The sequence below is a fragment of the Sus scrofa genome, chromosome 9 (assembly GCF_054392235.1).
Source record: "Sus scrofa isolate SSC_HxYL_T2T_F1_AM1 chromosome 9, Sscrofa_HxYL_maternal_Yorkshire_Landrace_v2.0, whole genome shotgun sequence".
NCBI lineage: Eukaryota > Metazoa > Chordata > Mammalia > Artiodactyla > Suidae > Sus > Sus scrofa.
In genome coordinates, this window is record NC_139391.1 from 108,826,444 (window position 1) to 108,852,665 (window position 26,222).

Genomic DNA, 26,222 nt, shown 5'->3' on the forward strand with positions numbered 1-26,222 from the left:
GCACCTGGTTAAGTTCATGTTAGCACATGCAAAAATGTTAACTTTAGTTACTAAATTATGCTAAATTCTTTATGAACACAATGTCATTATTCATAATGACACCATAAGATAGATATTATTATTTTCCTCTTTTTACAGATAAAGAAACTGAGGCTCTGAGCACAAAGTCCTACAGCTAGTAGGTAGGACTAGGCTGAGATGGAATTTGAACCCAGGAAGTTTGATTCCAAGCCATATTTTACTACTGTATTATCCTCCCTATAAGTAACAAACTATGTAAAAAGTTCTTGCTTTGTCAGTTACTTGTGGCTACCCTCACCTCCTTCAAGATATACTCATTAATGAAGAACAACGGAGAGAACAAGCCAAAAGATCTATCGTCTATCTGAACCACTTCTTAAACATCCATATATCTTAATCTTGTTCCCATACTCAGAGGCAGCACTTTCACAGATTCCTGAGAAGACACATTATGCTCGAATTTGAGATAAAGTAGGATAACCCTAAAAGCTCAAACACATTAGCCATTCCTAGACCTGTAGATAATCCATGTTCACTTAATGGTACCCTAACCCTCTTCAACTAGTCCAGCACAAAATCATCAGCTTTTTTCCATTAAAACATTTAACAGAAATATTTGAAATACTGTACTTAATTATTTATTGCATACATAAAATGGAATAAAAGTCACTGAAGTTATGTGTTTCTGAGTGTAGACATATAGACAGTGAAGTGGTTCACTGCTAGTGTTTTGGTCCCTTTGAGTTTTTTAGAAAACAAAGATGGTGTGGCTAGAGTATTTCTAGAACAATTCAGCACAGCCTTGCTGCTCATTTATTGTTGTTCTTTATTTTTAACAAAGTCTTTTGTAACAGCAGAGAGGAGATCCTTTCCTAAAAATATGGAAAAACCCTCCGTACACATCCACCTTCAGATGATACTGGTAAGCAAATGAATACAACCTTAAACATGAGACTAAAACAAACTGAACAATCTGATGTCAGGCTGCTTCTTGGGATTTGTATGCTAGGAGGCTCACTTGTATCTTAAAGCAAATCAAACCCTGTGTTTCGGTCAAGTGTCCTGTGCGTCCACTGCCTGTGTAATTCACAATCACCATAATAGGGGCACTCGGTTCTCTGGCTGCATTAGGACAAACCCATCTGATGAGTTTGTGGGAAAATGTTCACAAGCACCATCAGTGATTGTCTGGAGATTTATGACCCGCAAGTAGGATCAACAGTCTGGTGCTCACTGATTATTTTACTGCTGAGCTGCACCATCTGTCTCCATCCAGGAATCTTAAAGATTTCTTAGACAGTGTTGCAGGATCATCTTTTAAGAGGCATTATCAATGGCCCTCCAAACCCTTTTGACTAAGGCAAAACTGATATGAGAGTGCTAGCCAGTGAGTCTCAGAAAGGACTTATTACAAATAAATACTCTATCCATAAAAATAAGGGTTTGCTAACAGGTTTAGCAAAGGGGGGAGGATTATATATATATTTGGAATATATATATTCCATAATATCTGAGGATTAAATTAGATATGCTAATACCTACTCTGTTTATAGACTTAAGGATATAAAATGTAGATACTTAGTGCAGTATGACTGTCTTGCTAAAAATCAACCACCAATTTAAAAGATAGCCTGAGAGTGCACAGTGAAAGAGACTATGCTTACCAAATACCCATGTGTTCTCTCTATGCAGTGCCTTTAAAAATTATGCTGGGTATAGCCTTCTTGGGATACTTTTTTCTAAAGATCAGCCTATACTTTCATTATGTATTTAGAGCCCCTTGCAATTAGGTTAGGGACTTATTAAATTGGCCAGTGGGCTCTGTATGTATCCCTTCCAGGCTGAGGCATGTAGGAGCTGATATGCCTTTTCATCATTCTCTCCCCCAGTGGGGCCAACCTTGAAGAACATGCACAGGTGTCACAGAAGATGGAGATATCCCTGGCCAACACTGGGCTGTGATAAGAGTGAAAAATAAACTTTTATTGTGTTAACCCCCTGAGATTTTAAGGCTGTCTGCTGCAATTAATTATTCTGAATCATACAGCTGCAAATATCAGATGGCACTGAGAGTTCTCACCATTAACAACAAATCTTATTTTCATTACCAAATTGGAAGTAAATCAAGAAAGAAGTATTTCTGGAGTTCCCACTGTGGCACAATGGGATCACTGGCTTCTTGGGAGCGCTGGATGCAGGTTCTATCCCTGGCCCAGTACAATGGGTTAAGGGTCCGGTGTTGTCACAGCTGTAGCTTAGGTCACAACTATGACCCGGATCTGATCCCTGGCTCAGGAACTCCATATGCCATGGAGTGGCCAAAAAAGAAAAAAAAAAAAAAAGAAAGAAAGAAAGAAAGAAAGAAAGAAAGAAAGAAAGAAAGAAAAGAAAGAAAGAAAGTATTTCACTTATCGATGGAGTCGAAGGGTTCTTGTCCCTCTTCTAGTTCTATGGTATTGCCTTTAAAAAATTTGCTGATCACAAGGTTCTTTGAGTACTTTTTTCTATAAAGATCAGCCTACACTTAATTACACTGAGAGACATGTAGAATAAAGATCCCTGCTCAGTTATTGTTATTCTGGTCTTTACTAGTAGGCTGGAAGACAACATCTAATTCCAGTTCCCTGGGCTATATGTCCCAGTGGCCTCCAAAATATGGTAAGGTATATCCCCTACAAGAGCTTTCATGTCAAATACTTCCTTGATCCATCTTTTTGGGCTGGCCCCATCATATTAACTGCCTGGGCTCAAATGCAGCATGGATGGGGTGCCAGGAGAGAAGGGCAGAAGCACACAAGCTTTTAACAAGCTGACATCTTGAGCTATCTGCCCATGAAGAATGACTTTTATGGAAAAATCTCATTGTCATTCCAGAAAGCATCTGTCACATTATCTCAGCCACAATGAGTGAAGTACAATGAAACAATTGTTTGCAAGAAGTCCTTGGTCATAAGCTACACTTGGTGACCCAGAATTGATTACAGTATTGTTAAGCGTTGTAAAAGACTGTGGTGTAAGTAAGAATATAGCCTGTAATTCATCAAAGGAAAAAATCACATTCTGTGAAATGTAACTAAGAAATCTTGATCAGAAATATATCTCAGCTTCATATAAATAACAACAAAAATCAACAAAGGAGACCTAATCAAACTTACAAGCTTTTGCACAGCAAGGGAAATCATAAATAGCAAAAAGACAATTTACAGAATGGGAGAATATATCTGCAAGTGAAGCGACCAACAAGGCCTTAATTTCCAAAATATACAAATACTTCATACAACTCAACAACAACAAAACCAACAACAACAAAACAAACAACCCAATGAAAAAGTGGGCAAAAAAGTAAATAGACATTTCTCCAAAGAAAAAATACAAATGGCTAATAAGCACGTGAAAAAATGCTCAACCGTGCTAATTATTAGAGAAATTAAAATCAAAACTACAATGAAGTAGCACCTCACCCTGGTCAGAGTGGCCATCATTAAAAAGTCTACAAATAACAAATGCTGGAGAGGATGTGGAAAAAAAGGAACCCTCCTACACTGTTGGTGGGAATGTAAAGCCACTAAGGAAAAGAGTATGGAGGTTCCTCAGAAAACTAGAATTACCAGATGATTCAGCAATTCCACACTGGACATATATCTAGACAAAACTATAATTCAATAAGATACATGCACCCCCATGTTCATGGCAGTACTATTCACAATAGCCAAGACATGGAAACAATCTAAATGTCCATCAACAGGTGAATGGATTAAGAAGATGTGATACATATATATACAGTGGAATACTACTCAACCATAAAAAAGAATGAAATAATGCCATGGTTGGACCTAGAGAAGATCATACTAAGTGAAGTAAGTCAGATAGAAAAAGACAAATACCATATGGTATCACTTACATATGGAATGCAAAATATGACACAAATGAACCTATCTATAAAACAGAAACAGACTCACAGACATAGAGAACTGACTTACAGTTGCCAAGAGGGAGGAGGTTGAGGGAGGGATGGAGTGGGAGGCTGGGGTTAGCAGATGTAAGCTATTATATACAGAGGGGATAAACAACAAGGTCCTACTGTTTAGCACAGAGAACTATATTCAATGTCCTATGATAAACCATAATGGGAAATTATATATATATATATATATATATATATATAAAACTGAATCACTTTGCTATAACATAAATTAACACTGTAAGTCAACTATACTTCAATTTAAAAATGGTAAATGTATGTTAACTTCCTAAACTTACTCTACATGAAGATATTCCTATTTTAAAAGACGTCCCACAAAACAGGAACAGATCATGGTTATGGAGAGAAGACTTGTGGTTGCCAGGGGGGAAGGGGGAGGAAGGAGGGAATGGGATGAATGGGGAGTGTGGAATTGGTGGATACAAACTGTAATATTTGGAATGGATGGGCAATGGAGTCCTACCATACAGTACGGGGAACTGTGTGTGATTGGGTCACTTTGCTGTACAATAGAAGTTGAAGAAACATTGCAAATCAACTATGCTTTAATAATAATAATAGGAAAAAGATGTCCCCAAATGTTTTCCCATTATTTGCTGAATTTTTGGGCATCTTCTTTGTTCCATAATGGCAACCTCATTGCTGCATTAGGGTAGACAAAAGGGTGATCCCTGACTCTGTGCATGAAGGAAACAATCAGGATGGATGTGACTAAGCATTTCCCCCTCCAGGGGTTTCTGTCCTTGTAGAGAGACATTCATTGCAAAACATGTCTAGACTCTCTGACCTCTACTTCATCCCTAGGAAAGGAGGAATTTCTTAGCTAGTGGGATTTTGGGAGCAGCTTAGTTTGTCCTTCCCTTCTTTTCTCTTTGGGGTTTGTCTGGTTGCAGAGTAAATGTGCCACAAGGTAAACTTAGTGGCAAAGCTCTGCTCCTGAAAGGGGAGGGCACAGTTTTCCTGTACTATCTGTGAAGGATGGCTAAGTTGGTCACATTCTGCGATTCAGCATTAGGAAATTCTTTCTTGTTACCTGTCTAAGTTACATCCTCCAACTCAACATTAATCAGCTATAAACCTAATACTTTTAATTTGCTTGACTCCTTTATCTCACATTTCAGGGCTTGGCGTGGGGGTAGTGGTGTGCCAACCATGACAGAAATCCACCATCTGAACTAGAGTGACTTGTCTAGAAGACAAGGTGCCAAATGGGCCATAAAGTATCCAGATTCTCTGTATTAGTCAACTGAAACCAACTCAAGCTAGAAAAGGGGCTGGAGAGGGAATGGAGTTTCACATGAGGATAGAGTGATATTCCACTGAACTCAGGGCAAAAAAGCTGTTGGATCTTAAAAGGGAACTAGAACCAAGAAATGTGAGTTCAGCCAGATTCTCTCACCTCTTGTCTTGACATCCCCATGTACTTGCTTTATCCTTCTCTTTCTCTGCAGATAGACTTTCTCTGCTTCTCCAGATCACAAGGGGTTGTGTGTGCACGTGTGTGTGTGTGTGTGTGTGTGTGTGTGTGAGGGATTTGTCCTCATGGATCTAATCAATCAGTTTCGAGGAAAAAAATCATATAGAACAATATGTCTTCTGTGTCAATATCGATAATGTAGTTATCAACTAAGAGTTAAAAATGTATGAGGTTTGGGGACAAAGAAGATAGTGCAAAATGGCTGGATGGGAGAGAGGGAATGGAAATTAAGCACAACAGCACTGGTAGCCAGTACTGAGGGCATCTGTGAGATGTGTGGTCCTGTCATCCCAGCTGCAGTTGTTCCCCGTCCTGAACAGCTCCTGATGTGCAGACACAGGCTAGGCAGAGTTGAGTTGAAACTGCTTTTTTGGTCAGATGCATCAATCAGAGGAAAAGATATAATGATATTTTGTCTGATATAGGTAACAGCTTTAATACTGTTCCCTTTTGGCTACCACTAAATACATTCTTGTAGGAGCCCCCTTCTAATTTAGGCCAATTGCTTTCCAGGCCTGCTACATAACTCTTCTCCTGGGATTTCTTTTTAATGTGCACCCAAGATAATGCCACCATTTTTTGCACTCTACAATCCCACCCCCCATTTTTTTCTTTTTACAGCCGCACCTGTGGACAGCAGAAGTCCCCGGCCTAGGCCTATACCACAACCACATCAACACTGGGTCCAAGCTGTATCTGCAACCTACAGTGCAGCTTGCAGACATGCCAGATCCTTAACCCACTGAGTGAGGCCAGGGATCAAACCCACATCCTCATGGATGCTAGTCAGGTTCTTAACTGCAGAGCCACAACAGGAACTCCTGTTATCTTTTAGAAAGAAAAGAGAAAAAGCTAATTTCAATCCAAAGATTCATGTCTTTTTAGCCCTGAGAAATTTTCTTCTCATTTCGTTGATAATATCTTTTTTCCTTGTTTTCTATTCACGAACCTCATACCTGCGAAATTTGCTGACCCTTTGTGTATTTACTCTTTATCCCAACTCTTCTATTATTTTGTCAGAAAGTTGTTTGCTTTCTAAGAGCTCCCTCTTATTCAGATTGCTCCTTTCCTATAGCACTTCGTTCTTAATTTATGGATACACTATTTTATTAATTTATTAATTTAAATAGTAACACATGGTTCTGGCACAAAACTCAAAATGCTAAAACAGTGCAGTGACCCAGTTCCCAGTTCCCAGCCCTTAAGACAACCTTGTTACTAATTTCTTATGAATCCTTCAGAGATATTTTGTAAATTTAAAAAAAATATATAGGCCCTTTAAAATACATTTTGAATCTCTTTGAAAACATAATTTCAGTTTTGTTTTTCTTTTTCTATTCTCTTTCCTAAATTACATCATATTTATTAGGGATCTGATATTATCTTTATTTCTGACTTTTGGTTTCATGATTCTGGATTTCTTCATTTGATTTGTTGTCCATTCACATGTAAACATGGACTAGATTATTCTTTCTGGGTAGAAAATATGGATTTTCTCCTGTTGCAAATGTTAGCACATTTTCTTGCTCATTTTCTCTCATCCCTGAGTAGAAAAGCTGCCTAGGAGCGATGTTTGTGTGATAACGGTGGTAGAGATGGAGTAGAAGGCATCAACACAGAGGACTTAATTTAGAGCAAGTGGTTAAGAGGTGGTCCATGTGCTGATCAGGTGAACGAACAGAGAGGCCAGAATATACTCAGTAGCCTTCTCTTAGGCACGTTTGCTCCATGGATTTGCAGAATGCCGGTTAATGCCATGTTTTGCAGCTCCCTTCTGACTCTCACATCTATCCCCGCCAACTCCAAGTTCAGAGACCCTCTGAGTTTGCTTGGCAGCTCAGTTCTTTCTATACTATTGTCCTTCTTCACATTTACACAGAACTGTTTAGGACTATAGCTCCCACCAATATGTAGTAGTCAGCAATGCCTTCCACCAGATGAAATCTCTCAACTGCTGGTGGTTCCCTCTAGTACACTGTCCTTGAGAAAAGTTCTGGGCATTAATAAATAATGCAGTTCAAATACTCCAGTGTAGCCTGTAATGACATTTGTCTAGTAATGTAAAAGGAGAGCCGATGGCAGGGACAGGTACTTCTCTCCAGAAGGATTTTGTGTGTGTGTGTCTTTTCGTCTTTTTTTCAGGGCCACACCAGCGGCATATGGAGGTTCCCAGGCTAGGGATTGAATCAGAGCTACAGCTGCCGGCCTACGCCACAGGAACAGCAACACCAGACCAAGCCAGAGCTCACGTCAACACAGGATCCTTAACCCACTGAACAAGGCCAGGGATCGAACCTGCAACCTCACGATTCCTAGTCAGATTAGTTTCTGCTGCACCATGACAGGAACTCCCAGAAGGATATTTTTTAATGTGAGGAGATTGTGTTTTCTTGTGAGTGTAGAGACATGGTTTTAGGGGAGACCTAAAACAGAGGAGGGGGGAGAAATGCTATTTTTATTCATTTGTTCCTCTATCTTTCTCCATTCCCCATCTGGAACACTGGTATTTTTCCAAGAGACATCTGGTAGCCTTGTTGGTTCCAGAGTTTCTCCTTAGTTTAAACAACAAGGAAAATGCACTGTAGTTATTTTTTTTTTTCCTTGTAAATACAATGTCTTGCAATGGTTGCTGCCCTGTGGACATTATGATGGTTTCATCTCCTTGGGAATATTTCTCATTTCCTATTTTGAAGTACATTGTGCTCTTCTTCTGAAAAAAGGACCTAACTCATCTAGGCTTCTAGCAACACTATAAAATTAGAAGGAAAAAAAAACTTCAGAAGTTGCAAAACATGATTAACAGCAATGCCGTGGCCTTATTAAGTTAAGGATATCACGCTGTTTACCCATTCACACATGCTTATTGATTTAATGTTTTGTAAATTTAGCTCTCTTCAGTCTCAGCTGATGTGTGGATGCATATACCGACCAGACTGATATTTATGCCATAAGTGAGAAATCACTTGATAATTTATGAGTGGTGAAACCCAAAGTCCAACAGGTTTTCCCTCAGGAAAGGAAAAAACACGTGCAGCCCACTTTAGACAACTTTCTTCTTCGGTTCTTTCAATTTAAGAAAGTCCACACATTTGGGTGGGGTTGTAGGGGGTAGAATTATGCAATTTGACCAGCCCCTGTTTTCTTTTATAAAGAGTCTCAGAGATATGTGCCTGAGTAACAGAATTTTTTTCTTGCTTTTTCTCTCTGTCTGCTCAGAAGCTGGACCTACACTAATGAGGATATCCTAGGAGTTCAGTGGCCACATCTGGAAGATCCAGGGGTCGTCACTAAGTGACTGACCATGGCGATGCCATGCTGAGGGATTAATAAAACAGGACCTGGGCAGTGTCCAATATGAGCATCTTCCTTTGTAGGTGCCCCGTGTTTGACAAAAGAGAAATCTGTTTATTTGTTTGTCTGTTTGTTTGTTTTTTAAACCAGGGAAATGATTTGGTTACCAAGTGGCAAAGGAAGTTTTTCTACAGAGAAAAGGACATATATCAGTTTGGGTAAAAGAGGTTATGGGAGAGTTGCTTGAAGGTCTTCTTGAAAAGACACCCAAAGACACCTGAACACATGCATACACACATGCTTGCACACATTCTCATGCCCACGTATATGTACTTGATGACAAGAAGGATGGGAAGTGCTGAAGGCAAAACAAGGAGGAGCTAGCTGGTCAGTCCCCTCCTATCCAACTTTGCTCTTCTTTTGTTTGGAGAAATCTGTGTCAAAAGCTGCTTTCCCTCACAGAAGCATGGATCCTTCAGAGACCATGGGCTTCCATGCAGGATATAAGCTGCTTTGGCTTCGTTTTGCCCCTGGCCACCATGGAGGAGAGACAGGATTGGAAGCCAGGAAGCTGACTCAAAGACTAAAGCTGGAAAAGGGGGAAAGTAGAAGGAATGGCATGTAGGAGTCACTGGTCCATAGTAATTCTGGAAAACAGGTAGGCCCATGTTAACTTCTTGTGGGAGCCCAGTTCTGCTCCTCAGGGAAGATTCTCTGTTGTTTTTGATTCTTAGTTTAAGCGGACAGCAAGCAATTCTCTTAAACATTCTGTGAGTTCTCTATGAATTGTTTCAGTCCTTTTAAGAAAGCCACAACCTCAAATCCCTTTAAAATAATCTTTCTTCTACCTTGGAGTCCTTATGAAGCTGCTGTGTGACAATCCCTTAAGATTCAAAAAAGTCCTATTGCATAACAGAGTCTGTAAGGCATGCTTTAAGATCTTTAGAAAAACTTTTGCCTGTTTGAGAGTCTCTGAGGTGCTGTCTTACATCATTCTGAGGTTCTAAAAGAGGATCTTAAAGGCCCATCCTAGATTTGATCTTTCCCTGGGAGCTGCTTTTTAATTTGAGAATGGTTTGCCATCTTAACAGATTGAGAAAAGGCATATTCTAAGTTCAAATCTAAAAAGTCCTGGTTTCTTTATATTTCTTCAAATTTTCCTTGAAATTGAACAATTACTGTATGGGTTTTTTATTTCTGTGCAACAAATTATCACAAACTTAGTAGCTTAAAGCAACACAAACTGACTATCTCAGAGCATATTTTTAGCTGGGTCCTTTACTCAGGGTTTCACTTTCAGATGAAATCAGCTCGCTGTTCCCATCTGGAGGCGCAACTGGAGAAAGATCTGCTACCAAGCCCCTTCAGTTGACAGCAGAAGTCATCTCCTTGGACTACATACCTGAGGTCTCCGTTTCCTTCTGCTTTCAGCTCTTACAGGACACTGTCAGGTCCTTATCATGTGGCCCTTCCAGAGCCCTCTCACACTTCAAGTCCCTTCACAGAAAGAGACCATTCCCTTGTAAGTACTCACTTGACTAGGTCAATCCCACTAGGATAATCTTCTTTTCATTAACTCAGAGTTAACATTAATCATATCTGCAAAATGTCTTCTGCCACATTATGTAACCTGATCATGGATGCAACACCAAGACACAGAGACTGTGGGAACTGTCTTAGAATTCTCCTACCACGATTCATTTTTGGTTCATCTCTCCTCTCCCATTTCACAGTCAGTAGTTAAAAACCCAAGCAGAACCAACCAATCTCTTCATGGAAATGTCTCTTGCTCATCATCAAATTTATTATATTTTCCATTTTCCATATTCTGCCACCGTATAATAAGGGAACCCTACTCTCTAGCTTCTAGCTATTTTTACTCTTTTTCTCCTTTAGGCCCTTACAGACAGTTTTCTTGGCTGGGGATAGGGGACAGAGCGGGTTTAGACTTCTGCTAACACTCTTCTCAAGCTCCTTTAGATTTTCACTAACATTCTCCTTGTGTCCCTTTCAGCTACAATGAACCAGGAGATGCCAAATCTGATGACATGTTTTGGGGTTTTCTTATGGCAGCAGAACCAAAATCAGGTACAAGTACCAAAATCTGCATCACTTATCCACAACTGGATAACACCACAGCCACAGCAACATGGGATCCGAGCCACATTTCCGACCTATACCACAGCTCACAGTAATGCTGGATTCCCAACCCATTGAGCGAGGCCAGGGATTGAACTAGCATCCTTATGGATACTAATCAGATTCATTTCCACTGTGCCACAGTGGGAACTTTAAACAATTTTTTTTTTTAATCTCACAAATCTGCCACAAGAATTCCAGACATAGGTCTGTGTTTGCTAAACCAATTAGCAAATAATTTGAGATAAGATTGTTCTATTAGCTTAAAATTCTCTGGGCTAGAAGGTCTACTTTTTAGCCATCAAGAATTAGTTGTTTAGACCAAACTCCCCACTGAGAACTAGAAAATCTCGAAAATACACACACACACACACACACACACACACACATATACTGCAAAGCAGTTAACATCTTAGGGACAGAGAGGAAGCCCAAAAAGGTGAGTATGGCATTTGGTGCCATTATCCTTTCAAGAGAGATGACATTCTTAGAAGCAGCAGATGAGAAGCTGAGAACTTCAAGCAGACACAGTTCTGGGACAAATACTGAAGTTCAAAGCTTTCCATACAGAAGGAACCTATTTCTAGAGGTGAGTTGGGACCTCAAAGGGATATACACTATGAGTACAGGTAAACTGGAAATAGACTAGCCCTGCCAGATACTGACATCCAACTTTTAATCATTCCTGGTTATAAAATGATCTCTAGACCAAGATCAAGGTTAAATTCCAAAAGTAAAAGTAAATTCTCACTAAAGGAAGATAATATTATTCAAAATTTCAACCTCCTCTCTCTCTCTCTCTTTTTTTTTTTTTTTTTTTTTTTTTTTGCTTTTTAGGGCCACACCTGAATCATATGGAAGTTTCCAGGGCAGGGGTCAAATCAGAGCTGCAGCTGCCAGCCTACACCACAGTCGAAACAACCTGGGACCCGGCTGCATCTATGACCTACACCACAGCTCACAGTAACATTGGATCCTTAATCCACTGAGTGGGGCCAGGGACTGAACCCACACCTGCATGGATACTAGTTGGGTTCATTTCCACTGAGCCACAATAGGAACACCCTGTTTTTAAATATTATAAAGCATTAGTAGCTAATATTTATCAAGCACTTATGTGATAGGCACTGAACTAAATTCTTTATATTCATTTTATCCTTTGAATCTCAAAACCACCGTAAAATATAGTTCTTGTCAATATCTCCTTTTATGAAGTTCGTATCTTGCTCAATATTAGGCAATAAAAAAGTATAGAACCACTAGTCGGCTTAAGTGTTTGTGATTCCAAACTGTGCTTGTAAAAACCAATGTAAAATCAGAAAAGTTCCCCCAAATATCTTGAAATAATAAAGTGAAACAGTGAAGGATTTTTGACCAAACTTTCCTTTCTCAGGTTAGTAAGATTTTTTAAAAAGATTTTATTAAAGTATAGTTGCTTTACAATGTTGTGTTAATTTCTGAACAAGATTTTTTAAATAAACCTCTTCCATGGAAAGAGGTACAGTAAAAAGTTGGCAAATGGGAATTTTCTAACAGTAACCCTTTTCCCTTAAGTAAGCAATGACCTTTCAAGTCAATATTTATTGTTATTGATTGAAATCTAAATATACAGTAAGTTCAACTGAAAAACGGAGTTTTGCCATATCAAAGAACTCTGATACAGATAAAGAAGAAAATGATTAATCCTAGGGGAATCAGAACTTTGAACCCATGTTTACCTACAAGTGAATGACAGCAGACACTTTTCGAAAGAAGAGTCATTAAAAGGAATCAGTGATTTCAGGAAACCCTTGAAACAACTTGTAACTCTCCCCATGTTTTAAAAGCCAATTGGGCTCTGTTCAGACATCTCACAATACCGCACGTTCTCTGTTCCATAAAGCCACAAAAGCTGAACTTAAGACAGGTCAGCTATCAGGTAAGGTATTGTCTCATCTCCAAAACAAAGTCTCTTTTATTAACTTTCACTATAGACACTAAGGCAGTCTGTGCATACGTGCATCGGCTATTGCTATAAAAGGAAAGGAAGGGCAAGGGATAATTTTCTATTACTTCTGTTTTTGTTCTTCGTGGTTTTTTTTTAAAGATACACCACCTTCCTCTCCTTTGCCCTTCCCAAAAACATTTGCCTGTTTCATAAAACTCAGTTTAAAGACACGTGGGTTAATGAACTGCACATGAATAGAAAGCATAGCCAGGTTTCTGTAATGAACATTTAGGATTGTTCATCTTCTTCACCTCTTACAGCAATTAGCCTGGAGGTCTAATGAGCACCTGTTTCACTTACTTGTGATGTGACTGGAGCTGCAAAAAAGATGAAATATGATAAACAAGCGCCTCTTCCCATAGCTGTAGTAGCTTATCCATAACGATCACTTCATAAACGGATTCAATCTGATTCTCCTTCTGGTGTCTCAGAGGAAAGAAATACCTGCCTCAGAAACACAGTAGGGAAACACACGCTTTCCTTCAGACTGCTTGGACTTGGATCCCAACACAACCACCTACTAACTGTGTAATCCTTAGCAAGTCACTTACCCAACCTGTGCCTTACCTTCTTCCTGGGAAGGTAGGTACAATAATAATAGCGATCTCGTAGGGTTGTGTGAGGCACTTTTCAAATAAAATTCAGCCATTCTTTTAGTACTCTCATGGTCATGTGGTGTTGAATTCTCTCAAACATTTAGCAATCTTATTTGAAATAAGACAGACACTATCTGATAGTTAAGAAATCTCTAGATCAATCATATTTGCAACATATCCTAGCTAATTTCACCCAGCCTCAAGACTCCTTACAATCCCTCCTACATACAGAATCTTCCACCACAACCCTTGCCCAAAAGAACCTCATGAGTTTTCCTCCAAATTCCAAAATTACTGTAACTGTTGCCCTGTGGTTTACCACATATGGTTTTGTATTCTCACTTATGGTTCTTCCTATTTATGAGTTGTCTTCCTAACAAGACTGGGAGCTACTCAAAGGTGGAAATTTTGCTTAATAGTTCTTTGATTCCTCCCTTACACTGGCAGCAGCAACAGCAGCATCTTCTCATCATCCTATCTCCTCTTACCTCTTCAGCTAAGGCAATCCCCCCAAAAGGGTTGACAGTTGAAAACTATCAGCCAGAAGCACACCCAACAGCTGGAATAATAATCCCTCATTCCTAATGGGGGACTGGGTGGTACATCAGAACATCCACTACAATATTCAGGACAGTGTAGGTATAATAACCATAGAACATGAGGCCCGATCTTTTGCTCTTGGGCAGATTTCCTATTTGTCCCTTTGTGATTGTGCTGAGTGCAGATTTTCCGAGACGATGGATTGGGTGACCTCTGAAGGTTGACCTTGTTTATTATGAGCCTAAGGAATCAACGGCAGTTGAGAGGCTTCCTTGGGCAAATAATTATCACCCTAGTGAATCGGAATGTTGATGCTAACAAAATATAGGTATCTGTTTGAGCAATCATGTTCAATTATAAGTCCAAAGGACTCCACTGACAATTTCCTTCCCCATACCCAAGAGAAGCTGAAGAAGAGCTCAGAGCTGGCTCTAAACTTTTGGAGGAAAAAAAAAAAAAAAAAGGAAACAAATCAAAAACTACAAGAAACTCTCTGAGAAATGGAAGATGTTTGGGTCTAGGGTTGGGTAGATGATGAGGCATGCTCTAAAACCCCAAATGGCTGGCAGCTAAGGCAATCCCCCTAGTGTGTTCTTTTCTCTCCCCAACATTCCCCTGAGCAGATCATTGCCTTCTCCGCCACAAACACAGAGCCATTGAGATAATATCCTAGCAGCTCTGGAAGCTGCAGAGTTAAAGAACAGATAGCAAAAATGCAGATGAGTGGGGAAGCACCTTAGCAACCTCCTCTTCCTCCAAGTACCCCACAATTTTAACAGTTCCTGGGAAAAGAACTGAATTCCCAGGGTGGAAGGGATGATGCAAGGGTAGCTTAATCCTGGATTTCAGCATGACAGTCTCTCCACCATGGGGCACTTCCCCAAAATCACTTGATACCGCACTCCCCATCTTCTAACTCACCTGAAGAAATGCTAGACAGGACCTAATAAGATTCTGCCCTCTCTCCAGGTAGATACCATTAGAATATATTAGCTACGGTTCAAGCAGGAAATGGTAGCATATTCAACTTGATAATTTGAGAAAACTCTAATAATAAGATTATTTATAGTTACATGGGCAGCACATAGTAGTACTTAGGTGCTAGAAAGGATTTAAGAGGTGTTTGGATCACAAGGAGGAAGTTGGGATTCCGGTCTTCAGCTAAGGAGCCAGCCAACACCACAGGGAGTGAAGAGAGAGAATACATTGACTTGACCTCATATTCTCCCTTCTCACCATTCTCCTGCTTGTTCTTCCCAGTGGCTGAACCCAACAGGAAACCAGAGGTCAAGGGAACCTGTTGATACTGTTTGTATAGGTCAGTCTTAGGGATACTGAGCAGGGGGGAAAAGATGGTGAGTTGATCTGGAGAGGCAAAGAAAGACAAGACCTCCAGAACACAAATAATGATATATTTTACAAGCACAAACATTATAAGATGAAATCAAATAATGAAAGATTTGCACGGAAAAAGCAGAATTCATATAACAGGTAAAAATTTTAAAGAGCTATAAGGAGGAATATTAGAAACATGAGGCAAAGGAAAGCAATTAGGAAAAACAGGCAACTGAACATATTGTGATAGAGAATAATACAATAAATGAGTTAAATGGAAGCATGATTTTAATCAAAGAACAAATTAGTGAGCTAGAAGACCAGGTCAAGAGACCCTTTCAAAAGGTATTAGGAAGTGATAAAGAAATGAGAAAAATGAAACAGAAGTTAAAAGAAATGAAAGAAACATTAGCATCTATGCAGATGTATAGCATCTATGCCAGATGCAGATAATAATTAAATGAAAACAAGAACTTTTTTAGGAAATAATGACCAAGAGTCTCCCAGAATTAAAGAAACAGCCAAGACTCAAGAATGAAGGGTTTATAATGCTGAAACAGGGCTCAGAAGTAAACACCCATGCTAAACACATTATAATAATTTTTAAAACATCAAAGAAAAAGAAAAGGAAGCCTGGTTCCTCAACATCAAAATTATATGTAAGATGGATATTTATAATCTCTTCAAATCACTGAAGCAAAAATTTTCAACCTTTCACTTTATAACCAACTAATCTATCATTTAAATGGAATAATGGAATAAAAATACTTTCAGAAAGTTTACCACACCAACACGCTCTTTGAAAGAATTCTCATACTATGTATTCCCGCAAGAAGAGAAATTAGGATAGGAGGAAGCAAAGGATATGAGAAGGAAGGATAAATAAAGAACATAGTAAGACTTATTTTTGTTTAATTAAATCTTGGCCAGGATAAACAAAAAAAGTATATCCATAACAATTGAGAACTAAAATTTTATTTGACACTCATAGCTGGGGAAAGCAGTTGCATGAGTGTGTGTGCATGCACACAGGGTGGTAGGTGTCAAGGAAAAGGAAAGATGGTATGCTAAAGTTTCTATCTTCTTTTCAGGGAAACAAAGTTTCTGGCAATCTTTAGATATCTATGGAGAAAAATAAGTATTAACAACGACTGAATAAATTAGGATCGACTATCATAAGAACAGGAATAGATGTTTAACATTCAAATACCAGAAGAAAAAATTAATCTATCCAATGGAAGATAGGTAGAAAGTAACAAAAAAAGAAGCATTTCTGTAAATCATAAATCAAGGTAAAGAAAATAACTCATTGAATAACCTCCAAACTTTTAGATCGAACACTGGGGTAATATCCAGCACTGAGTTGTTTACAACAGATATGTTTAAATTGACCTCACAGACATAGTTAAATGACAAAAATCATATGATGGTTTTAGTAAATGGAAAAAAAGCACTTGATAAAAATTTTACATCTATTTTCTGGTGCAGAAACAGATAAAACAGAACAGGGTGGGGATTCCAGCAACAGATAGATTCAATAACATATAAGAATTTGATAGCATGACAGGGAGTTCCCGTTGTAGCGCAGTGGTTAACGAATCCGACTAGGAACCATGAGGTTGCGGGTTCGGTCCCTGCCCTTGCTCAGTGGGTTAAGGATCCGGCGTTGCCGTGAGCTGTGGTGTAGGTTGCAGATGTGGCTCGGATCCCGAGTTGCTGTGGCTCTGGCGTAGGCTGGTGGCTACAGCTCCGATTGGACCCCTAGCCTAGGAACCTCCATATGCCGCGGGAGCGGCCCAAGAAATAGCAACAACAACAACAACAACAAACGACAAAAAAAAAAAAAAAAAAAAAAAGAATTTGATAGCATGACAGAGGTACACTACAACTAGTAAGGAAAGGATGAATCATTTGTAGATTAGCTCTCTAATTTTCAGGCTCACTATATGGAGAAAAATAAGGTTGATTCTCTGCTTTGTAGAGATTAGTATTAGTTTTGCTGTATATAAAACCAAAAAAGTGACAGTGGCTTTAACAAGGTAGGAGCTTATTTCTCTCTCCTGCAAGTGAAGTCCAGAGGTGGGATGCAGGGCTGATGTTGCTATTCCACAGTATTGTCAAAGCCTTCTTATCTTTCTGCTCTGCCAGCCTTAGCATATGGCATCCATCCTCAGGTCCCTCCATGGCTCAATACTGTTGCTGATACTTCAGCCATCATTTTAGCAGTTCAGGAGAAATTTGAGTGAGTTATAATGGCAGATAGAATCAAAGGAGGAAAAATAGGGACTTCCTCTTCCACTGTGAAGAGTTTCCCTTGTACTTTTATTTATATATAATTGCTGAGAACTAAGTCATATAGAAGGAAGTCTGGAAAATGTAGTCTTGGTTATGGGTAGCAATATGCTCATCTAAAAACTAAGGCTCTGTGCCTAAGGAATAATAGGAAGATGAGTATTGCAAATCAACTAGCCCATACTGACTACGCACACAAAAAAGCTCCAAATTTGTTAAAGTTATAAATATGAGAGATATAACCATGGAGCCAATAATATAAAGCTAAAATGATAAATAGAGGAGAATATTTTTGTGATATTAAGGGCAGTGTAAGCCATCCAATCTGTGGTATTTTGTTATGGCAGTCCCAGCAAATTAGTTCAGAGCACAAGAACATTCACTGCCTTTGAAAACTCATGCACCAAAGCTATTACATATATATTTTTTTTCTCTGAGGCACACATATCTAAATACATTATGAATAGTTTGGAAAAGCATACATACAAACACCAGTAAGGTGTTTAAAGGAAGGAATGGGAATGAGGAGAAAGAATGAGAGCAGGGGGAATTCCTATTGTGGCTCAGCAGTAACAAACACAATTGGTATCCATGAGGATGAGGGTCTGATCCCTGGCCTCACTCAGTGGGTTGAGGACCCAGTATTATCATGAGCTGTGGTGAGGATCGCAGATGCAGCTCGGATCCAGCGCTGCTGTGGCTGTGGTCATGCAGGCTGGCAGCTGCAGCTCCAATTTGACCCCTAGTCTAGGAATTTCCACATGCTGCAGGTGCGACCCTAAAAAGTGCAAAAAAAGAAAAAAAAAAGAATGAAAGCAGAAAAATGATCAAATAAAAGAAAGCAAATGATGGCCTTGCATGGATTGATGATGCAACAGTGTAATTAAGAGGACAACCAACTCAGTTCTGTACATCTGATTCCACCTCCTTTCACTAAAGGAGGAAGGAAATTCCTTATTGAAAATAGTGAGGAGGAAGAGAAAACTTAGAGTTAGTCATAATAAAGAACAAATGGAGAGTTCCCGTCGTGGCGCAGTGGTTAACGAATCCGACTAGGAACCATGAGGTTTCGGGTTTGATCCCTGGCCTTGCTCAGTGGGTTAACGATCCGGCGTTGCCGTGAGCTGTGGTGTAGGTTGCAGACGCGGCTCGGATCCCGCATTGTTGTGGCTCTGGTGTAGGCTGGCAGCTACAGCTCCGATTAGACCCCTAGCCTGGGAACCTCCATAAGCCGTGGGAGCAGCCCAAAGAAATAGCAAAAAGACAAAATAAAATAAAATAAAATAAAAAAGAACAAATGGCATGTCAAATTGTCAGTCACCTCCATTTATAATACAGGTAGTCAGAGCCACAGCCTTAGCCAGGAAGAGTCCTCTATGGGTGGTCCTTGGTCATAGATAAGGTGTCCCCAGGAGACTCTGGGAGCACTAATTTATTAATTTACACACATGAGAAGACAAGTGGTGAATGTCAGAAAGCCAGGGGTCAGACCCTAAGACTGGAAATAGATGTGCAGAGAACCCAGTCAGATGGAGACTGTATTGTCAGGCTAGGACTCTAGTTGAGAAACTGGGGTTACAAGCAAGAGCAGAGCTGAACCAGAAAAACTCCACCTTGACACCAAGGCTGTAAGCACCTTCCATGTGCTTCCCTTTGACCCCTTACCCAAATACCATTATCACCCATTCTCTCAGCCCTCGGCAACTCTATGACAGTTACGAAAGACCAGAACCATTCCCCCAGATTCTCAGAGGTAGGCTGAGCAACTGTAAGGCAGCACAGCAACCAGAGCTCCAAGATACCCTCAACCTGATAATGAGCTACTGAGCATAATAAGATAAGCTGAAACAAAATTATGAAATTTCAGTAAATTTGAAGTCAGAAACCTGGCTCCAACCACTGAAAAAAAAATTGTTTCAGAACTCAAAGGAATTTTACATATTACCTGATTCATCACTCCATTCCATCATCCATTCACTCAACAATTACTTCCTGAACACCTACAACATTCAGGTGTTAGGCTCTGATCACTGATGAGTCAAAACAGACGTTTTCTTGCCTTCAGCACGTTTCAGTCGGGTGGCAGAGATAGTCAAAATCTTTTCTGCCTTTGATCTTCACAAATACTGTTTCTTCTGCCTGAGAGGGACTTTAAATGAAAGCCTCCTTCTCAAACTTTAGGTTGTGGGTGAAACCTTAGAGGCTTGTTCTAAAATGTCTGTTGAAAGTGGGTATATTTTCCCTAACACACACTGGTATTATTCTCCTACCATAGCACCACATTCCTACTTTTATAGCAATTAACACTACTTGTAATTATATGTTTATTAACTTGTTTTGTTCAGTGCCTAAAGTTTACAGATGGTAAATGCAGGTCCAAGGAAATAACCAGACATACAGCAAGTCACTATCAGAATCAGGATTAAAAACCAAGCTGCCTAAATACATAGAAACCTTAAGAAGCTATGTAACTTCCTGGAATCACATTTTTTCCCATCTGTAAAATGTAGTAAATAGTATATCCTACCATGGAAATCAGGCAATAAAAAGACATAATAGGCAATCAGACTGGGAAAAAAAAATAAGTAAAACTATTTTAGATCACACAGATGATGTGATTTTGTAAAGAGAAAAATCCTAAAGAATTCATACACATAAAAAAACTATGAGAGATAATACATGAGTTCAGCAAGGCTGCAGGATACAAATTCAATATGCAAAAATCAGTTGTATTTCTACGTACCAGAAATCAACAATCTGGAAAAAAATTTAAGAAAACAATCCATTTACAATACATCAGAAAGAATAAAATACTTAGGAATAAATTTACTGAAGGGGGGAAAGACTTGTATACTTTAAACTACAAAATATTTTGATAGAAATTTAAAATGACCTAATAAGCGAAGAGAAAGGCATCCCATGTTTATGGATTGGAACACTTGACTTTTTTTTTTTTTTTTTTTTTTGTCTTTTTGATATTTCTTGGGCCGCTCCCACGGCATATGGAGGTTCCCAGGCTAGGGGTCAAATTGGAGCTGCAGCCACTGGCCTACGCCAGAGCCACAGCAGCTCGGGATCCGAACCATGTCTGCGACCTACACCACAGCTCACGGCAACGCCAGGTCGTCAACCCACTGAGCAAGGGCAGGGACCGAACCCGCAACCTCATGGTTCCCGGTCGGATTTGTTAACCACTGCGCCACGACGGGAACTCCACTTGACATTTTTAAAATGACAGTTTTTCTACAGATTCAATGCAATCCTTATGAAAAATCTCATCTGGCTTCCAAAACAAATTTTAAAAAGAAGAGCAAAGTCAAGAGTATGCAGAGTTCCCATTTCAAATCTTCCTACACAACTACAGTAATCAAGACTATGGTACTGAAATAAATATAGACACATAGATCAACAGATTAGAATTAAGAGTTCAGAAATAAACCTGGATATTTATTGTCAATTGACTTGTAAAAAGATGACAAAACAGCTCAATGGGGAGAATAGTTTTTTTTTTCCAACAAACAGTGCTTGGACGACTGGGCATTCATATACACAAGAATAAAGTTTGACCACCCACTTCATACCATATATAAAAACTAACTGAAAATTGATCATAAACCTAAATATAAAAGCTGAAACTATGAAATTCTTAAAAGAAAACATGGGGTAAATCAGACTAGGCAATTGTTCCTTAGATAGACTCTAACAGAAAAAATTGATTCAATGTCATCAAATTTGAAAACTTTCATGCTTCAAAGGACACTATCAAGAAAGTGAAAGACAACACAGAGTGGAAGAAAATATTTACAAATCACATATCTAATAAAAGCCTAGTATCCAGAATATAAAAAGAACTTTTACAACTCAACAATAAAAAGCCCAATTTAAAAAAAAACAAAGGACTTACAAGGAAATTTCTCCAAAGTACATGTACAAATGGCCAATAAGCAATTGAAAAATTGGTCAATATCATTAGTCATTAGGGAAGCACACACAAAACCACAATGAGATACTACTTCACACACGTTAGGATGGCTATAACAAAAAAGACTGCAATTACAAGTGTTGGTGAAGCTGTGGAAAAACTAGAACCCCATATATATGGCTGTTGGGAATGTCAAGTGGTTCAACTACTTTGGAAAACAGTTTGGAAGTTCTTCAAAATGTCACACATTGAGTTACCACATGTCCCCAGTAATTACACTCATAAGTACAGACTCAAGAGCATTGAAGCCACATGTGCACACAAAAATTTGTACATGAGTGTTCAGAGCAACATTATTCATAATAGCCCCAAAATGGAATCAATCCAAATGTTTTAGCAACTAACGAATGGATAAACAAAATATGGTATATCCATTCAATGGAATACTGTTGAATTATAAGGAGGAACAAAGTACCAAACCTTGCTGCAACATGGATGAACCTTGAAAACATTGTGCTAAGAAGCCTGATACATTCCATTTATATGAAAAGTCCAGAATAGGCAAATCCATAGAAATAGAAAAGAGATTAGTAATTTGTAGGGGCTAGGAGACAAGAAAATGAGAAGTAACTGCTAGTGGGTAACAGGTTTCTCTAGGGGAGGTTAGAAGATGTTTTGGAATTAGACAGCAGTGATGGATTCATAACCTTGTGAATTCTAAAAGCCACTGAACTGTATACCTTACAAGGGTGAATTTATAGTATGTGAATTATAACAACAAAATTTTGAAATCTTCCCAGGTATAATGGTATCAACTTTTCACTTTTCCTGACCCTGGTGTTCTTGAACTTGTTTCACTTTCGACCTCCTATCCACCCCCCGGCAACATCATCATGGAATATCTAAAATAATTCTAAAACCCTGCCTCCTGCCCTTCATCTACATCCGTATAAATCTCTGTAAATCAGGATTTTTCTCCAGGCTTTCAAATTTGGGAACATATACAGAAGCAGTCAATTCTTCATCGGTGTTAGATGCTGTTTGGGTTAAACCTAAGTTGAAATCAGAAGCCACTACACACCACAGGAAGAAGGCCAGTCCGCAGTTAAGAGAAAAATTTGGCTGATCTCAGAAGGGCCAGAATGAAAAGTAAAGAACATGTCTTGGGATCATTCAAGTCCTGACTCCAGAGGTGCTAGACACTAGATATACCTGGCACCTTCCCACAGTACTGAGTGTTCAACCCTTCCTTGAGTCCCATGAGTCAAACTCTGCCTAAGCTAGTTCAATCGCTGGCTACCACACCAATACACTTTAACGCTGCAAAGCTTACTGTGACTAACGAAAGCAGGCTATTAAAAAAGAAATACTAAGAGCTAAATGGTATCTGCTCTGTGTCAGATACCATTTTAAGTGCTTTAAGTGTCTTAACACAGGCCTCAACAATCTTAGGAAGAGGTGTTTTTTTTGTTTGTTTTTTTGTTTTTGTTTTTTTTTAACAGATAAAAAAACTGAGACACAGACATGCTAAGAAACTTATCCAAGGTCACACCACTAGTAACTAGCAACATCAGTATTCTTTTTTCTTTCTTTCTTTCTTTTTATGGCCATACCTGTAGCATATGGAAGTTCCTGGGCTAGGAGTTGAATCAGAGCTGCAGCTGCTGGCCTACATCACAGCCACAGTAACCTGGACCTGAGCTGCACCTTTGACCTTTGATGCAGCTTGCGGCAATGCCGGATCCTTAACCCACTGAAGGAGGCCAGGTATTGAAACTGCATCCTCAGGAACACTATGCTGGCTTCTTTTTTTTTTTTTTTTTTTTTGTCTTTTTGCTATTTCTTTGGGCCGCTCCTGCGGCATATGGAGGTTCCCAGACTAGGGGTCTAATCGGAGCTGTAGCCACTGGCCTACGCCAGAGCCACAGCAACTCGGGATCTGAGCCGCGTCTGCAACCTACACCACAGCTCACGACAACGCCAGATCCTTAACCCACTGAGCAAGGGCAGGGACCGAACCCACAACCTCATGGTTCCTAGTCGAATTCGTTAACCACTGCGCCACGACGGGAACTCCCTTATGCTGGCTTCTTAATTTGCTAAGCCACAGTGGAAACTTCCTCAGTATTTTTTTTTTTTTTTTTGTCTTTTTCGTCATTTTAGGGCTGCACCCACACCATATGAAGGTTCCCAGGCTAGGGGTACAATTGGAGCCGTAGCTGCCGGCCTACACCATAGCTCAGAGCAATGCCAGATCCTTAACCCACTGAGCAAGGCCAGGGATGGAACCCGCAACCTCATGGTTCCTAGTCAGATTTGTTTCCGCTGCGCCATGACGGGAACTCCCCTCAGTATTCTTAATAATTGTGATATATTGTCTTATACAGAGTAAAACACTACACTTATGTAGAGCATTATTATCATCTGGAAGAAATTAACCTAAGTGACCTTGTTATTATTACTAAATAACTATTCTGAGATGTGGGTTTTTTTTTTTAATCAGTATCTCACAGAGAAACTTTAAGTATTCATGACATTTCATACTTCTAACCTATGATTTCAGTTCTCTGACTTTAAATACTTACATAAATATGAGTTAACTTTTATAATGGCCTCAGTTTTTTTATCAATGATTAATATCAGTATTTCAGCTCATACAGCTACAGAGCCACATACAATGTTTCTCTGGTGTGCTCCCAAAGAAAGAAATGTTTATATTCTGATGTTTTATTACCAGGAGAGTCAGTAAATGATTTATACAGAGCTCACGCCAGAGCCATAGAGCTTGATAGACTCTGATCACATCAGCTGAAATGCATGCAGAGTCTCACTACTACAACTGTAAATCATAAAGACAACACCTGTGCTGCTTGGTTCTCCTTGCAAGAGTACCTCTACATTCATGCTAAACTTATAAACTACTCTCTCGAGATGATTAGCAAACCATCCTGGCAAATCCTAATACTCATCCAATTTATTCCCAGCAGAGGCTAGAAAGTTGCATATTAAGTTTTCTTCTCCTTCCTCTCAGCTCTCCTTGCTGAAGGATGTGTCAAGTTTTTGTTAAAGGAAGCACTCAAGGGAGAGAAGCTTTTTCCTCCAGGCTATTCACTCCCCTGTGTCTGGTTTCCTATGGAGTGCTAATTATTGGTAGAAACCTGTTAGATGGAGTTTGTGCACTGGGCATCCTCATACAAGGTACAGGAAATGAAATTACCACTTCATTTCACAAAAATATCAAGTTGTCACCAGGAAGGCAACAACCAGTGCCAACTTCAGATGTGAACTGGTGAGCCCTAGGGAGCATGCTGGCTTTCATTGTAAGGTAAGAAGGGCGCTGAGATGGGTGAGGCAACTAAGTGGGACAGAAAATACTTGTTTTTCTTGTAGTGTAATATCTGAAATTCCATGGTTGGAGTTTCACTCATAAGACTTTTCCAGGTTATTGAATTGTAATTAATCTAAGAAAAGAGACATTTAAAAACTCTCCAATTCTTTGTTATATTGGGAATGAGTTTCACATCCTATGCTGTAAGTTTTAGAAATGCTAAGAGGAGTTCCCGTCGTGGCGCAGTGGTTAACGAATCCGACTAGGAACCATGAGGTTGCGGGTTTGATCCCTGGCCTTGCTCAGTGGGTTAAGGAGCCGGCATTGCCGTGAGCTGTGGTGTAGTTTGCAGATGTGGCTCGGATCCCGAGTTGCTGTGGCTCTGGCGTAGGCTGGCAGCTACAGCTCCGATTAGACCCCTAGCCTGGGAACCTCCATGTGCTGCGGGAGCAGTCCAAAAAATGGCAAAAAGACAAAAAAAAAAAAAAAAAAGAAATGCTAAGAATAAGACTGCACCTCAGGGAGGAGAGATGAGGGAGAGGAACTTAGAACAAACCCAATGTTGTCCAAGTCTTGCCTTAGAGTGTTGTGTCTGACTGCTCAATGTCTCACTGGGTCACTCAGTTACTGAACCAAAGATGAATCGAAGGGGCCTGGCCACCCCAGAGAAGAAATTCTCCCATAAAGATAAAGTCACAGTAGGTCTCAAGCCAAGTGATAAAGAAAAGTGAGCTCCTGGTGCCACTGAGCTGTGCTTGGTAACAACAAGTTAAGTCATAAGCCAACATGTTTGATCAATCATAATGAAGTAACTGCTTTGGGCAAAGTTCCACCTGCAGGTGATGAAGGAAAAAGGGACTGAAACAGAAATGGAAGGACTGGTTGCCCTCATTCTTTGAAATCCAGTAAGAAAAATCATACAAATGCACAAAACAACAAACAGTAATTCGAAGCAACACATTTGTAGGTTCAATTTGGTAAAACAAAGAGTACATAACTGAAAGTAGGACCTGAGCAAGATTTGTCAGAGAACACTTCTTGCAGAAAATATCTGAGCCTCACCAAAAGGGAAGGGAAGAGGCCATTCCAAGGTGTTGATGTTTTTGTTTCTTAATGACTGTCCAACATATACACATCAATGTAGACACTGGTTACTTGGGCCTCTGGGTTTCAATTACACTATTAAAATAGATGAAGGTCCTCAATAAACAAGGCACCCCTGCTGTCACTAAAAGTACTAATAGAACTCTAGACTGCAACTATGGAAAGTTTTCCTAAGTCTACCCACCTTTGGTAATCTCTTAATACCTCA

General features: G+C 39.5%; 1 protein-coding gene across 17 annotated transcripts in view; it reads right to left on the reverse strand.

Annotated features, from left to right (window-relative positions):
• The window catches only part of ORC5 (origin recognition complex subunit 5), a 1,223,002-nt gene that overhangs the window by 21,149 nt on the left and 1,175,631 nt on the right, over nt 1-26,222 (reverse strand). The gene's annotated exons all lie outside the window — the stretch shown is intronic.